Source organism: Haemaphysalis longicornis, unplaced genomic scaffold, assembly GCF_048455015.1.
Source record: "Haemaphysalis longicornis isolate Haplotype H1 unplaced genomic scaffold, Haemaphysalis longicornis Haplotype H1 scaffold_13, whole genome shotgun sequence".
Lineage (NCBI taxonomy): Eukaryota > Metazoa > Arthropoda > Arachnida > Ixodida > Ixodidae > Haemaphysalis > Haemaphysalis longicornis.
Window position 1 is genome coordinate 69,760,346 of NW_027526233.1, and position 17,211 is coordinate 69,777,556.

A 17,211-nucleotide genomic window follows, 5' to 3' on the forward strand; every position below is an offset into this window, starting at 1 on the left:
CCGATCTTGGAGGCGAGGTCAATTATGTTAATACTGCAATTCATGTAACCAAAGCTCCCTTATTTAAGCCAAGAAAAGCTATCACGCTTCATCGTTCCCCAAATGCAAGCTACGGTAGCCGCGAATGAATTTGATTGCACCGCTAGATTTCTGGCGTTGATAAACTTTGTTCCTTCCGCACCGATCTTGCAGACAAGCCCATCATGCTAACACTACAAGCGATGTAGCCAGAGCTCCCGTACCGATGTAGCCAGAGCTCCCAAACCCCCGATCTTCCCGATGAAAGCCAAGCTAGACAAGGAGGAATGCGCCCTTTTGAACAGAAATGGCTTGTAAGTTGCCTCAAGGCACCAAATTACCGCATGTTAAAAAATGATTGGTTTCTGCTAACGTAATGACCCCCAACCAGGAGATAGACATGGAATCCTGACGATATCGCCTGCTTTCGGATGCTTTCTGGCGCTGCGTCGACGCTGATATCTGGCGAGCAGCATAGACATCGGCGTAGCTACATAAGAGCAGTGGGAGAGTGAACTTGCCAGCTTGGACCTAAGTAAGCAGCTTTGGCTCGCTGAAAGGGCAAAGATGGCAGGCTGCACCAGCGGAGTCCTGGACTGAGGAGCCTGCCCACTTCGAAGTTCGATCTACTTGTCCAATCAAGGTTTCTCCTTCTACTCCCCCTCCTACTCCCGCGTCAGCTCACGTCGCCGTGCATTTTGCCGACGCCGTCAACGTGGGGAGATGTCGACTAGCGAAAGCGAGGAAAATACGTTGCAAGTTGTTGCGGCCTCAGAACAAACCGTAAAATTACGGCGCTCACAACCCCACGGTAGGTATACTTTCACCGCAGACGCGGAAATTGCCTTAAATGCCGTAATCTAGATTGTCGGTACAATTATTGTTTTCTTTAAAAAATCCCCACGCTCAAGTTTTTCTTGTATATAATTGGCAACTAATATCTGTATCTACCAATAACTTGGGCATTTCTATCGCAACGCGTTCAGGAACTAGTTTTTCCCTCGGACGAACACGAGACAGGAAGTCGCTGCACGGCGAGTCCGATCGTCCGACAGTTGTATTAACTGCACTCCGTATCGGTACGCATGCTACAGGCCGGTGACGGCACGGGTGTGCACGCCTTCAACTTTCGTTATTTTGTTGATTTGACTACCATGGATTTATCTACCGGACCAAGAAATACTGCCAAGTAGTGCAGGTAAGTGATTACTAGTGAACCTTGTTTTCGTGTCATATGTATTTAACGTAGCAGATTTGCCCTCGAACTTCGGTACGCGTAGCGGTTAACCCTAATAATTTGAGGGACTCGCTTTGTGCCTTGTGGAGATTTGTCGGTAGACATTTGTACCTGGCTGATAGGCTTGTAAACAGAATCAGTTCTCGCGCAATTTCTAGGCCTGTGTTTGGTGAAGTGTTTGTGTTCTGTCCTGTTTTGGTAGGCGAATGTTTTGATATGAAATGAAATAAGCGAAGCTGGAGAGTGCGAATAGAGGTGCGTTTGCGAATATAAGCGTGTATGCGCTACACGCACATCGTGTACTTTTAGCGTGATACTGGTTTTTGTTTTGTTTCTGCAGTTGCCGTTTTTTATTTCGTCATTATATTTTCCGGTTAAAAAACATGCACAACAAATTGAATGATTGCCGCCGTGCGTGTAGCATTAAAATAAAATAATCCAGTGAATTCCGAGAGTACAGCATTACGTCAAAATGCCATCTGGATGCTTTTTTCGCGTTTCGATTGAGTGTTCAATTTTTTGAACGCTGAATTTGGTAGTGAAATGTTGGAAGGAACAACGTGTATGCAATCCGAATTTATTTGTAACGTCAGAACTACACGCATGTCGTAACTGGTACAGTAGTATGAGCTGCGCTGGTTGTGCTTCGTACTCTTAGTGCAGCATCGCGAACGTAAATTAATCTTTCAGAACCTAGTAAAAATATTCAAAATGGCGGTTAAATTTCTGTCACTTCTGGAATTTTCGGCTTAATGAATTTAGTGTGTACTACACGTTGGTCATCACAGTAACAGAACATTTGGGATTTCGCACGTTTAATGCAGAGTATGGTTCTGGTGGCTGGCCTGTCGTTTGCTAATAACTTACATGTTGCAGGCTGCTGACTGGTGGAACTTAGACTATGTTTGAATGCGATTGTGCAGTAAAAAGTTCTTGCACTACTTTGATACTTCCTGCTGTGCAACGTATACTTCCACTAAAAATGTAGGCCTAACAGGACAAGTGAACAGGACGCAAAGAAAGAGTTTTTCAGTGATGTGCTTTTTGAAGGTTTAGTTGTGCATATATACCAACTGGCCCACCTCGCCATTTTGCTGCAGGAAGTATACGTCCATGGTAGCGACGCTGTCCGGGTGTGAGCATGTTTCCTTTTGCCACATTTTGTGGACATGGCTTCATCCATGTAGATATTGTCACTTCAATCCACCAAGCGGTTAGGATAGACACAGGAAATATTTTTTAAGTTCAGATGGGACCTGTAGCTGGGCTAAAATGTACTCAGAGTCCGCATTCACAAAATATAGTTCTTATATATATTGGTACCTCACAGCTCTCATAGTTAGTGTTAAGGTTTCCTTAACACTAACTATGACGCTGACATTAAATTAACGCTGACTATGATGCTGAATAATTATGACGCTGACATTAAATTAACAATGCTGACATTAAATTCTGTCAACTCCGCTCTCCTATTGTCCCTTAATGTTACACCCCTCTTCTAGCGTTCTATTGCCTGCTAAGCCGTCCTTAATTTAAGTTAGACCATTTTAGTTAGCCTGAACGATTCTGCCCCGTAGGCGAGTACCGGTAAGATGCAGCTGTCATACACTGTCTTTTTCAGGGACAATGGTAGGCGGCAATTCTGTATTATACCAGTCTTAAAAATTTGTATTAACAACACAGATTTTCGTGTACCCATGCCTAGATTGATGAACTTGCTTGGAAGGTAGGTGCTACTGCAACTGTCTGCACAAGGCGCCTGCTCAAGCTACTGCTGACGGTCAACTTGGCGAAGACTTCTTCTGGATTGGGAAACACGGAACACGCTTTTCTCCACCCGCGAGTGGCATCCTGCATTGTGTGTAACTAGACATATTCGAGTAACTACAGGCATCAAATTCTTTCACCACACAATGTATAGGGCCCAGATTTTTATTGTCAGTCACATCCTGCGCAAATATCAGCTTTGTCGACAACCTTCGGCTTATTAGTTTTTATTGCTAGAAGCGGTAATAAATTTCTTTAAGGCTTTGGACCATAAAATGTTTACTCACTGGGCAACCAATACGGTCTGCAAGTATTTTGGCAGTTTCTTTCACAGCAACGAAGAACGCAAACTGTTCAAGAATCCCTACCATAACTGATGATGGAGGCATGTACCATTGAACCACCATTGAATCATTTCCATGCTTTCATGCGTTTCTATTTTGTGTTATTGTTCTTTGAGGGTATCACTTTGTGTGAATCACGTAGTCATGTAAATGTGTCTTCTTGTAACTAATATTCAATCATTTCCGGGTTCGCTATTTTTTTGTTTGTTCCCAAATCATATCACTTTGTCTGAAATATTGAAATAGTGTAACTTTTTGTTTTCCCAACCAGAATTGAATAAGTTGTTTCTAAAGATTTTTGTTGTTTTATTGTTTTCCTGCGATTTCAGTAAGTGTGAATTATTTCACCACGTAAATTTCTACTGCTCTTGTAACTGCCGTACAGTCCTTTCTTTATACACACCTTTTCTATACATCATAACCATTTCCCCAGATGTTAGTTTGTTTAAAGTAGCTTAAATTTGTAATGCACTCACAACCACCACTCAACACCACTTCTGTGTTTCTTAGGTGCTTTTGTTTTATTGTTCCACAAACTTTTCACTAGATGTGAACTATTTAGTTTCGTAAATTTGCTGTGTTTGTATAACCACCATTAAATCATTTCTTTGTTTTCACGCTTTTATTGCGTTCTTTTTCATCCAAATATTTTAATTTGTGATATTTAAAGTTGTTAACTATCTTGTGCTTGTACCCTGGGTTTACATGTTTGCTTTTCTTCCTATTTTTTGTAAACCTTTCCGCTGTGTGTGACATATTTATAGTCGTAAATATTTGTACTATTCTTGTCATTGTACAATGTGTATCCTGTCGGCCAGGGCAGATAGGAATGAAAATTTAAGTGGTTGTGTTGCGAAAGCATATTACATAACTTGGAAGTCAATATAAACTGTTTTACCTGAACTCTTTTGTGTTTTAGGTGTACTTTGAAAGCGTTCTTACTACCCAGCTGCAGGTACTTACAGATAGGATGCGAGACTGTCATTTTAATTAGTTTAATGTTTGAATTGTTTCTGTGATAGTTTATTTGCAGAAGGCCCGTACAGCCGTGCTGTATGGTACAATTCGATGAAGCTACTGTGGTTGCCTTAGAGTCCAGGGCGCTTGTGCTGATCAGGACTGGTTTGCTGTTACTTAATGCCTCTTGTTTTTGATGCGACATTTCTTGTTTAGAGCTGTGCTTCGTGTGCTTCTGCGAGACTGTGTGGTCAGTTTGGCACTTCACATATGAGGCTTCTGCAGTATGCAGCACTTCAAAAGTGGAAACACATTAATCTAGAAACCAGGTGACAAGTAACAGCAAACAGTATTCAATAGCTAGTAAGACATATAGTTGAAGTATGAATGTCCGCAACACGTAGGCAGCCTTAGAAAGGGGGCTGGCCAAACTTCCAAATAGTATATAAAGAATGTAAATTTCAGGCATACAGGTTCATCTCAACCAATATCATACTAACGTACACAAGCCATGAATATAACAAACTAATGCTTGTGCCAAACACAGTAAACCAATGTAGAGCAGACATCTATATACTTCTTGCATGCGTACCACTACAATATCTATAAGACGTACCACTAAGGTAACGTTCCGTAAAGAGCATATAAAAGTACCATGAGGCGTCTATCGTACGTTATCCTTCGTGTGATTTGGACGAGTTTTTTGCAGTTGTAGCAACGTTGAATATATGTAACTTCGACCCCAAAAGTACGTCTCCTGGACATCTGCAATGCCGATTGCTGACGTCTCCGGGATATCTGCACGACGTGACGTGGTTTGCTGGGGGAATATGTAGTCCCTTTGTTGGTTACTATCTCAGTTGAAATATAACGGCGAGTTAACTTCAAGCCACTGAGTGTCAGAATACACACCTTCTCTGAAGCCATGATGAATTTTGTAAAATTACTGATGTATCTCGAGGTGTCCCAAAATCTGCTGCGCGATAATGTGCTAACGTAGGTCATCGCAATTGCTTGTTAAAAATATGGTACAATAGTTGTTATGTCAGGTGTTATATCCATTTTCAAACAGGTAATAACTTACTCTTTTTTTCGTAACAGCGCGCCACTGGCGTGATGGTAAAGATTTCGGGAAAATAATAACTAATGAATGATGTGAAAACTGTACTCCGCATTTTCTATTTTCTAAGTGTTGCTGTTTTCGAACGCACTAAAAGTAGAAACTTCAAGATTGATAATAAGACAAGGAATGCCGTCGGCAGTGATATCTCATTCTTCCATAAAGAGGTAATAAAACCCGGCAACGAGGGGCACATTGAAATAATTTTTTCAGAGAAAATAGATGTTATAAACGATTTGCAGGCAGATGCAGGCCATCCGGCCGGACGGGGAGTATCAATGTTGCCAAAAAATGCACAATATATCATCACACACACAAAGTGAAACTGGAGTCAGTTTTTAGAATAAAAGTCAGATCTTTTCTTTTATTAGGTACTTGTTTTTTTGTTCTTTTTACCTCAAGCTTCTTTACCTTCCGAATGTCAAAATTTGTTTATTTTTAGGTTGCGCAAGGTATGCCGTTGTAATTTTTGTACAGTGTTTTTTTGAACGCTTGGGGATTTTTAGTAAGCTTTGGTGGGATTCAGGTTGTGTATTATGAGCAGGAGGTTCGGCTTTCTCATTCAGGCGATTCGGTGGACGACATGAGACGGAATATATTGACGAGGACGAAAATTTACAAATGAGAAGCAAAATAATCTAATAGGTACAGTAATTATTAACAAATACTTAGGCATCAAAGAACAGACTCGTGTGCGGCAATGGAGGTCGTCGGTGCGCTTTACTTGTCCTTAGTGCTGTCGTGTTTAAGCAGTGGCCCGTCGTTTTTGTCCGCCAGGGAGGTAGGCGGTCGTCCTGACGCCGCCTTATAGTCGTCACTCTGGCAGTCAAGGAGAAATATATACGGCTCGGAAGGAAAGTTCCCCGAAGGTTCACGTCCACCAGAGGACTCCCGAATCACCCTCGTTCCAACGGTTTCTCTACTTCCACGTCCGTATCCATCCCACCTCTCTTCGTATCCCTGTACTTTTTTGAGGTGCTCCACGCTGACATTGGCGCGCGATTATTTTTCTCCACTTCTTTTCACCGGCTCCGACACTGAACAAAGCCATGGTGACACTTTTACTGTTCTTGTGTTTACTAATCGTTGTTCTAGTACGTATTGACAGGCTGACGTGCACAATGTGTCTTTAGAGTGATGCAGTTGTCTTCAATAGTACGGGAAACAAGTGCGGGCAAGACAGCTTCATAAAGAAAGACATCTTACTTAATTTAATGGCATCATATTCACCGTTGGGCCAATGAGTTTGTTCTTTCTCTACCCTATCATCGTACTTAATACGTAGTGGCTTTAGTTATGAAAGCGTGACCATTTAACGCAATGGTGTAGGCAGGATAGTGGTCAGCGACGTTTTCTTTACGGCGCCAGCTTCTATCGAGTACGGACAAAACTTAGGCAGATTTTTGTGAAAGAGTAAGGTAGACACTTACGTTTTTTTATTGCAGAGTGCGAAGAGGTGTAATGAAGTGTATACTCGGCTGCCTATAAAATCCGTAATATTTAGTATAAGAGCACTGGGCGAATTGCCTTTTTTCTGTTGGCACATTGTTTGCCTGTATTTGAAAGCGTGTATTTCAGAGCTAAGTCCTGTGTATATCGCACCGACCATACTCTTTCTATGAAGCTCAGAAACAAGATCTCACAGCGTTTAATGTCGGTCTATTTGTTCATTTTATAAATAAAATTGCAGTGAACACGTAGGCCGCATTGCCACCACCTTTGAAATCAGTCGCCCCTGTAGTGAAAGAAAATTGTGACGTAGAATGCTAACCAATTCCCATTGTTTAAAGCATGACTTTATTATTGCAACGTTTATTCGTGAAAAGTTTGTCTAGAAAGCAATTATAAAACAGTCAAAACTTTTGTTGTTGGTGCTCTCGCTATAATGAAGTGTTACAGTTCAATAGCTTTCGATGCCACAGCAGTGGTGATTTACTGAAGGCAAGAAGGGTATTTCAGCAATTTTTGCAAAGGTCTACAGTCTAGCGATGGGAACTACACGAAATTTTAGTTGTCTTTGTCACGAGAATGGTAATTTCGGAGTTCGCATACACTTCCACTTCTTCTGTTTTTAGTGGTGGCCATGTTGAGACAGAGTTAGATTGCGGACTCAGGGGCTCATTTTGTATAACGGCGGGGCACCGCGAAACCGAAATTACTAGTCATCCGCCTCATGTTTAGCGCTCTAGCGCGACTTAGCAGTTGCTGACGGTTACAAAAACCTAAGACTACGTTATTTTGACTCATCTATTCCATGAGAAGAACTGTGGTCTCCTGTGAGAGAGGAACATTTTATTTAACATTCTTGCTATTTTATTAATGATGTCTGCGCGCGATGACTGTAATTCTTGTGGAATGGTCTTTACCTCAGCGTTTTCTACGGTTCTGATTAGATGGGAGAATTCGCAATATTCACTGCGGAAAGTGCATGGACGTCGCGGCATATAACGCGATCACAAGTCAAAGTAAACATCCTGTTTCGAAAGGAGGACACCGATGCGCATATGCGGAAGTATATGCGCATATTTTATTATACGCACTGTAACCTAGTCATCGCTAAAATCCATTCCTTTCTCCATTTTCTCGAATGTCGCTACTCAGAAATTCACCTTTCAAAATGCCCTATTACAGTATCGTGCCCTCCAGAGATGCCCCGCGATCATCTATAAGAAAACGTGTCCGTGACTTTCATCTTTCCGTGTATTCGCGCCGAATGTTTTCCTTTTTTGCGACAGGTTGCCATACCGAATTAAAATCATCTGTTGTCATGGGTACAGCATTGCACCAGTTACCCGCAAATATATCAACATAAAGGGTGCATGGGACCAGTATCCTCAGCGGGAGACCTGTGGGCCTTTAAGACAAAAGCCCTCTTTCAGAAATCTGTTGCCTGTGCGGTTACAAGTCGTCGAAAGGTCCCAAAGGAAGGGTTACAGTCAGAATATGAAAAAGCGGGGGTGCAAAGCTGACGCGCGTCTGCGTGGGTCAGGGCTTCAGGTAAGGCCGTCCGCACCGGAAGCTTTCAGAGTAATGCCTCATTGAAGCGAGCAAGCCCACAGAGTAGGTACGTCTTGCACGCAGAACGTGGAGCACCGGTGGTGTGGCAGAGTTTCCCAGCAAGAGGTCTTTCGAGGGTAAATACTGGGAGAACTTTAGAAGCAGTTGGTCGAAATAACGCTCGCAGGCTCTGTCAACGTGGGGGAAGGCAGAATATCTCGGCAAATTCACACACTTTTCCTAGAACAAATATTCACAGGACACAGGTTTGAGTTTAGAATCGTGTAAACACCTTTAGACTCGCACCTACTGCGGGAGACGCGACGTAAATTACCCTTCGTTGTCGTTGTCTCTGTATTATGCTACTCTTCAATCTAGTACTAGAGCAACAACGACTAACGCGTCAGAGACCGTCACCTATGGCAGTATTTTGGGCCGCAAATCTTGGTAGAGGTCGTCGGGTATCGTAGCTGCAGCTCAAGGTTACAGTTGCGTAAGAGGCACAAGTACGGGCCGTAGTTACGTACTAGGCATTTGCCGCGGCGTAACGGAAGGGCTGCACTAATCATGTTCTAATCAAAAGCTACCAGTCAGGGCAATACGCTAGGCCTACATCTGCAGGTTAACAACGGCCACAGTTTCGGACGTGCAGCCCTGCTGGATTCTTGTTGTAAGACACCTGATAGTACTTCAGGGCTCTTGGTATTCCAAACTGCCATTTCGATTTCTCTACATTTATACTCTTATAGTTTCCGCGTTCGACAGGGTAGTGAAGCAGGACAAAACATTGACAAAGTAGTACGTGGCTTGCGCGTATACAGGAGTATCTCTGTGGCCCTTGGAACAATTCCACGGTGCACCAGGCGAGCAGAACGGCACTGGTAGATGATCCCACCCAGCCTGTCTTGTCCGGCTTGTGCTTGCAGTAGCGACATGCGCATCGTAATTCTGCAGATGGCTGCACTGTTTATTACCTTAAGACAAACACAGTCGACTTTTGTCATGTGCTTGAACTCTGCTTGATTTAGAAGCAGTGGCTGGAGTACTGTACACAGTAATTCAGTGCACACACTCTATTTTTGCAAACACCAGGCGCTTCTTCGTTGCCGTCGAGATGTTTTTGTTTAACAATACTTCCATCCTGCCATATCTGCGTGCAAACGTAACTAACGCTACTTCTATTCAATAATTCCTACACCTTTGTATACATCTTTGGCTGCTCCGTTTTAGTTATTTGTTTATTTCTGTGTTTGATGTAAAGGTTGTCTGCTTCCTTCAATGATTTACCAGCATACTTCTACTTCAATTAAAATATTGCAACACTTTCGTATACTAGCGTGACTATTCCATTTTTGACAATAATGTATTCGCGTGTTTTATAAAAGGGTATTTGTTTTCTTCACTTCTTTACCACCTTGCTTGCGGCGCTCACTGCTTGCGACCGCTAATCCTCACTGAGTAATCATGGGTGTTGGGTTGTCATTTCGAGATACACATGCTACTCCATCTCTTTCCCTTTAAGGCAGCAAGCACATACAGAAACGCTGTTCTAGACTTCAGGGCTCTTGGTATTCCAAACTGCCACTTCGATTTCTCTACATTTATACTCTTATAGCTTCCGCGTTCGTAAATATTTGCTAAATTTCCCTTCTAATACAGTGAAGAGTTCTCTTGGCCTCACCTAGGCACTCAAAAGCTTTAAAATACTGAGATTTTTAGTAATATTAAGTTGATTTTGTTTAAATGTTTGCGTATGTGCATTTCTGTCTCCATTTTCATGCAGATAATATTGTTTTTTACATTCGCTCTATTAATGTGTCTCTCAGAAATGGAATCAGTGTATCTCGTCTCGTATAATTACAACGTCTTTCAACAATCCCCACCGCTGTTTCCTCTAACCAGCCGCGGCGGCGCAGTGGCTAAGCCGTTGTGCTTGTGAGCCAGAAAACGCACGATCGATTTCGGATCGTGGCGGCCACTTTTAACAAAACAGCGAACCTGTCGGTGTGTGAAGATTTAGGAGGAAGTTAGAGGACCCCAGATGGACCAAATCAGTCCGGAGACCTCCTCTGCGGCGGGCTTTATAGCACTGGTATTTAGATGTGGCGCATTACACCGAAGAATCAGTGAACTTGTTTCTGCGGCTATTCTTTCCTTTTTTACCAATGGTGTTTTTTTTCTTAATACACAACTTCCGTTTCGCCTATACATTTAAAGTTAAAACTCTAGGTAGGACCCCTGAACAGCTTCATGATCGCAGCCTGTGGTAGGTGCGCTCACTTATAATGTAGTTAGCCTCGCCTCGTTTTCACCCTAATCAGTACGCCTGGGTTCAACTTCCTTTGATGTATGTTACTCTACACGTTGTGCAATGTCTTAGTTACTAAAACAACCTACTTCAAATTTGTTTGTTTGCTGTGGGCTAGGTATCTTAAAATACGACGGGGTTTGAAAGCCTTAAAATGTCGCCAGTTCTAAAGTTTCTTAAAAGGCGGCATTTTATTTACGGATGAACGCAGCCGTAACTCAGCAAAGCTATCATCACTCCATAAGGGAGAGCGTTGCAGGGTTCAGGGCTCAAACACAGTGTTTCCCGCACAGGTCGAACTGATTCATGGAAATTTGTGGGGTAGCCCTTTCATCGCTAGCGAGGACAGGAGTTCTAGAGCAAATATTATAACTAACCGTTCGTTCCACTGTTAAGCATCGGGATGACTTGGTCGGTACCACAGTAGAGTGACGAGATCTTGGTGTGATATGGGCTTGATGTGTGTCTTACAAAATTTCTCCCCGAACCGCTACACTTTTTAGTGCAGTTTTTCAAGTATCCCAAATGTTAAGCATTCCCTTTGGCACATTCACACCCATAAGCGACCGTTACGGTACTCCCAACGGAAACCAATTACATAGTTTGTATTATGCGGCTACTCCCTCCAACAACAGCAGGAAAACGTACCCACATCACTGCAGAAGATACGATCACAAAAACCCTTAATAGACTCCTTATGATCATTGCCTTGTACCATGAGCGCAGGTGCAAGCCTGAGATTGATGCATGATTTGTTTGTAAGAACACCTGTCTCAGCACGACATACATTTTTAAGGCAGTAGAACTCCGGGCCTCGCGACACAGGCGCTAGGCAAATTGCTTTGTCGCCCATGCTATTACGTGTATTAGAGGTTTCTTGCCTATAGATTGGTCTGTTATTGGTGAAACACTGGAAATTGTGCTCGTTTTTTGGCCTTTATGTGTCTCGTCTTGGCGGTAACATTCAACAACAAAATAGTGCCACTTTTTCTACTCGAAGCCTGTCGGCAGATGCCAGTGTGCTCTGGGATTCTCTGTGATCGAAACAAAGCTGGTTGATATCCATAGGCTGTGTTGCTTTGAAAGCGCGGTTTGAGCTAGCTGTCGCTTTGAGCGCCCTTTCGCACCGGTGAGAAATTTTGCTTGGACAGACCATTAGAAATAACAAGCGGGCCGTAATGGCAGCAATCGGTATATTACAGAGATAAGGACCTGGTATTACATGGTTTCCATTTTGGTAGACAGCGGGAATAAAATGTAAATTTCTGAGGCAAATAAAGGCAAGTTGATTCCAAGACTGGGAAGTTTGGAAGAACTTGTGGGTGGACTTCGTCCTGCGCTGACCCTTAAAGGATATAATTTTCGGTGATGACGGTGATAACGTCAATAATGACGTTACGTATGACAAATTCACATGTAGATACATCTTGAAATATACCTGGCATTTTATATTTTAAAAGCATTTTTCTTACGGTGCTAAAGGAGCCGTTACCCACGTGAATGCGTTTTGAGGCACTGAAGTCCAGGAAATCAATATAAAGGACCGTAGCGACTGACACCGCATTACCGTATTAAATGAAGATAGTATTTGTACATAGTTTTACTCAAAAGTGTATACACGAAGAAGCTTCATAACCGAAATTATATGTTGCCTAAACAATGTGGGGCGCCTTGTTCTCTATTCATGGTAGCGCTAATTCGTAGCCTACCACGATTGAATATTTTCGATCTTCCACTGTGTATTCACAAATCATTCTAAGGCTGACTCATATAACCATTTTGTTTTTGTTTTACTCTATGTATATTCACCAAAACACATTCCGCTCAAGGTATGTTGTCCTCAGTGGCATGAATTGGGACTGGGCGAGTAACCCGTAACAATAAAGCAAATGTGGTGAAATTGTTTTTTGAAATTGAGTATCTTTTCCACCTATTACTTCTAGATCCGCACAAGAAATTCATTTACGAATAAGATGTCATACTGGAAAACGAAGAATATAGAAAACCAGTGGTTATGAACTCTTCTTAGTGTACATTGCAGAGGCCTCCGCAGCTACGAGGAGGCCTATTCAACTTTCGTTTCATTCTCGTGGGGCTTATTACTGGCAACATAAAGACGTCATTCATTGCACAAGAATACGTCGGTGCCCGAACGTTGTTCATTTTGGAAGCTAACAAATAAGAGAGTTAGCGAGAGCTTGAAGGCTTGCGCAGCTGATTCCAACGGGGGTGGCTCTGAAAAAGCTGGCTAAGGTCGTAGGAACCTTGGCCACGTGTAAGAAATGGTGGATACACTTGGGGCCTTTTAATATTATAATGCGATAAAACATCGTCAATACCTAGTACACAAGATTCTGTAAACCTGTTTTTTTGTGTTCAATATGACTTCAGTTCAGTGATTTTGTCTCTTATTAGATGCTTAGAAAGTTAAAAACAGTGACCGGCAAAACGTTTCAATAGCGTTACATGATTAGGCTCAGGGCACAGTGAGGACACCAAGCGGGCGAAAAGTGTGCGTAATATTAGTGTAATAAACCTGCCGAATAGGCTGGGACCACAAATAAAGAAAGAAAGAAGACATCTTGAAAGGTAGTTCACAGCAACTACGATAACATACATGCGAATTGTCAGGGAAAACAAGGCACATGTATAAACAACATTTCGTAACTGATACGATGCTAAGTAAAACAAGAATGATGGAAGCTGATGAAAGAAAAATGATTACGCAAGAGTGTACTGCTGTCAAATCTCAAAACATTTTTGTTCTAAACAATTGCAAACGGGAAATGAAAACTGAGTGGTAAAAATCATTTGAATACTGGTGCATATTTTTAAAGTTCAAAACTGCATTCGGTTTGGAAACACAGTATATGAGTAGGAGTGACTATAATGATATTTTATGCGTACGGGGACATGTTTTCATTAACTACTTTCAGGAAAACGGGATTGTAGAAACACTCTTCCACAACATCCTTATTTCTTAGAGTAATAGCGTGCCTGTGTTAAATATCAACCAAGCTGAGCGCTCTGGCATAGCTTCATTTCCGCGCCCATATTCATTTCGTGAAAATAGAACATGAAAATGTATCCGACATATATGGCACCACCAGGAAAATGTTATTTAGTCTACCTTATTCTAAAGATGCGGCTCGTTTTTCTTGTACGGCCTGTGTACATATTTGACTTTGTTTTGCAACCCTCCATCCTGAATGTTCCGACCATCTGTGTTTCTTTTTTTTAGAATTCACTCCCTGTTTGAAATATACAGAACATTTTACATGTCTCGAACTGCCATATTTGACCGTGAGTTCGTTTAACATAATCGCTGTCCCGGTGATTCGAAGTGGAATCACATCGCTGTAGTTACTCTAGCGCACGGAAAAAAAAGAAAAACTGCTACTTTTTTTGGGAATTGTCCCTAAAGGATTACGTTTGTGATATGCATCCCCATTGCTGCGTTTCAGCTACAAATATAAAAAGCTGCACTGAACACGTAGTTATAATTTCGAGACTAAAATATCCAGATGTCATAGTTATATTCCTAGGCTTGTAAATCAGTAAATATCGGTACTGCGCACTTCATCGGTCGCTTGTGAGCTCCTGTGGTCGTAACATTTAGAAAGAGAGGGACAGTCTTCGTTCCGCTCAAACTAACATCTTCATTGACAAGTGTGTAGTTGCGTACTTTTTTTCTGCCTACCTATCTTACCTTCTTTGAATTAGTTTGCGCTAATAATGTGGTACAGTTAATTTTGCTCCACATTTTGTTAGACCGAGATCTTTGCTTTTTCCTATTCTATTTTAACGTTCCCTAAGCTGTGTTTATTGCTTTAATTACTTGTTCTAGTTACTGCTTGTTTCGTTTTGCTGCTTTCTGTGTATTTTTTTATTTTGTAATAATTACTCAAGGGCCCGTTGCAGTCTGTTGATCATGGGACCCTTGTCGGTATACTAACTTGAATTTATTTTAACACCATTGTAAATATTCAAGAATTTTAAATATGCCACACGTCTTCAGTTATTAGCGTCAATAATATATCAGTAATTAGTTGCACTACCTGCTCTATTTTTTGTTGGCGGGCTTAGTGGAGCAGTGCACTGAAAAAACAATGTTGTGCTTAAAAAACAAAGTCGGGACTGAAAGGAATAATATGGTGCCGTAATATAGTGATATATGACTTATAACAGGCACAATACTTCTCATGACTTGAACTAAGATAGCCACGCTTGCTGATAGTTCCAATATTTTTGCGAGCATTAGAGCACATCAGGAACATGAGCATTGCAGGAGATATGTTCCGTAAATCTAATGACTGTGATTTTCACTGAAGTTTTCGTTCTAGTGTTTGGTGTTTGACACATTTATGTTTTTTTAAACCCTATATATTACAGAGTTTGTGTTGAATCTGTTAAAAGTGGTTTTCATTTCAGAGCAATTTTTGATGTTGTGGCAATGTCTACTTTCTTGTTCTGGAACTCTGCTAGTCCTTACCCAGTAATCAAAACTGCAATCGTCAGCACAAATGTTCAAATGTCGTTTTGTATTCCGCTGACAAACAATATCCTTCATGCAGTAAAGAACAAATTGGGCCAAAATGCTGCCCTGCGGCACTCCTGTAAGAATTCATCCTCATCGGCAAGCACTAATGTATTTAAATAATTGGATACGGTGTTTGCGAGTACGGTCTGATGAAATCAAGTGCCCTGCCTCGGAGTCAAAGTTTTCTGTTTTGTAAAGCGGTGTCGTGTCATTGGCGCGACGAAAGGCTTTATTGAATCTGTGCATAATTCATACGTGATAATTCTATTTAAACATTCTTGATTTCACAGCGCACACAAGAAACAAGGGCGACAGGGACAGCGAGACACACAGACATAGAGCCGAACAGCGCCTGTGTGTCGCACCCTCCCTATCGTCCATGTTAGTTTTGTGTGCTGTGAAATCAAGAATATGGGACACCAACTCGCCTAAGCCCAACGTTAACCAGGTTCATTTAAATGTGGTTAAAAATTATCTCTTTTTGTGCCAGTAACACCGTATCTGTGGAATGGTTGTTTTATAACTTTGTTGGCAGGCAATATAAATTTTTAGTTCCAAGAAAAACAAACTATTCGTGTGTTATTTATTTGCTCAATACATTTCTAGAATATTAGTGATATCCATAACGAGCGGCACTTGCTAGACTTGTTTATCCTATCTTGTGTGAATCCCTGCGACTGACAATTTTGATTTTCTTGGTAATAAATATCAGCAAAACTTGGATATTCTGCATCCATAGATCATGATGGGTAATGTTGGAACCAATAATAAAGCCACAATACGTCCATTTTTTTATTTTGTCTCTTGCCGGCCAGTTTCCCAAGCATGATTGAAGATGCTTAGAAGGCACTACTTTCCGTTTTCGCCCAAATGGGAACGGGCTGTGTAGGTAATATTATCGGTATCTAGAGGCGTAGCTTTTTTGAAAGCCAGCAGTGCTCCGACGAGTTTTAAATAGAAAAGGCTTGTTCCATGCGTGACGAAGGTCTCATCTTTTTTGACAGGGCAGCAGTGATTTTTCTGCAGAAAGCATTGGTAGCCTCTAGGCCGCTGATGTTCGTACTTAGCAAAAGAGTCGAAGTGGTGAACTTGTGTGGGTGGTGCCCGGTGACTTCGAACTAGGCACCATATTCCAGAGTGTGACTTCCTTGGGTGAAACGTTGAGCGAAAAGAAGCCCACTCGCGCTTTGCCAGCTTGTTCATGTGCCTCTGCACGGCCTTATGTGTTCTTCTAGCCTCCCGGATGTCTTCTGCTGATCGCGTCCGGCGCGCTCTTCGTTTGGCTCTCCGACACACTGCGTTCGAAAAGGGAAAGAAGTTCCGTTTAGGAATCTTCAATCACTGTTGTGAAACTGGCTGCCCAGAGCAAAAATGAAAACACAGACGTAGTTTGGCTGCAATGAAGCTGGGAAAAATACCAAGTTCCATTAGGTCTTACATCCTATTGCCCTCCGGAGCTGCTTCGGAAAGCTGATGGAAAAAGTGGTGCTCCATTACCTGGACTGGAACGTGATCACTTCCAATGTATACCCACCACAGATGTCTGCTTCCGCAAGGGACGTAGTAGTAGTGATAATGTCACAGCCCTTGCTAATTGCATACAACCCGAATATAGCGTAATATTACACCCGCTGTGTTCGTTGATGTCAAATCAGCGTACGACTGCGTGTAGCAATAAGCTACATGCTCGGCCATGAGGTCTTTGGGGGTCACACGTATGCATGGACTTCTGATTACTTGACTAATAGATGCATCTACATGTCAGCGCACAGCGGTGACCACCTCTATAGACAGTTTCCCGTGGTGTTCCGCAGGGTAATGTCCTTAGTCCGACGCTCTTAAACGTCACTATGACGGGGATACGGTAGTGTTTACCGCAGCACCTTGGAATATGACTTTACGCAGATGAGTAGCATAAGAAGT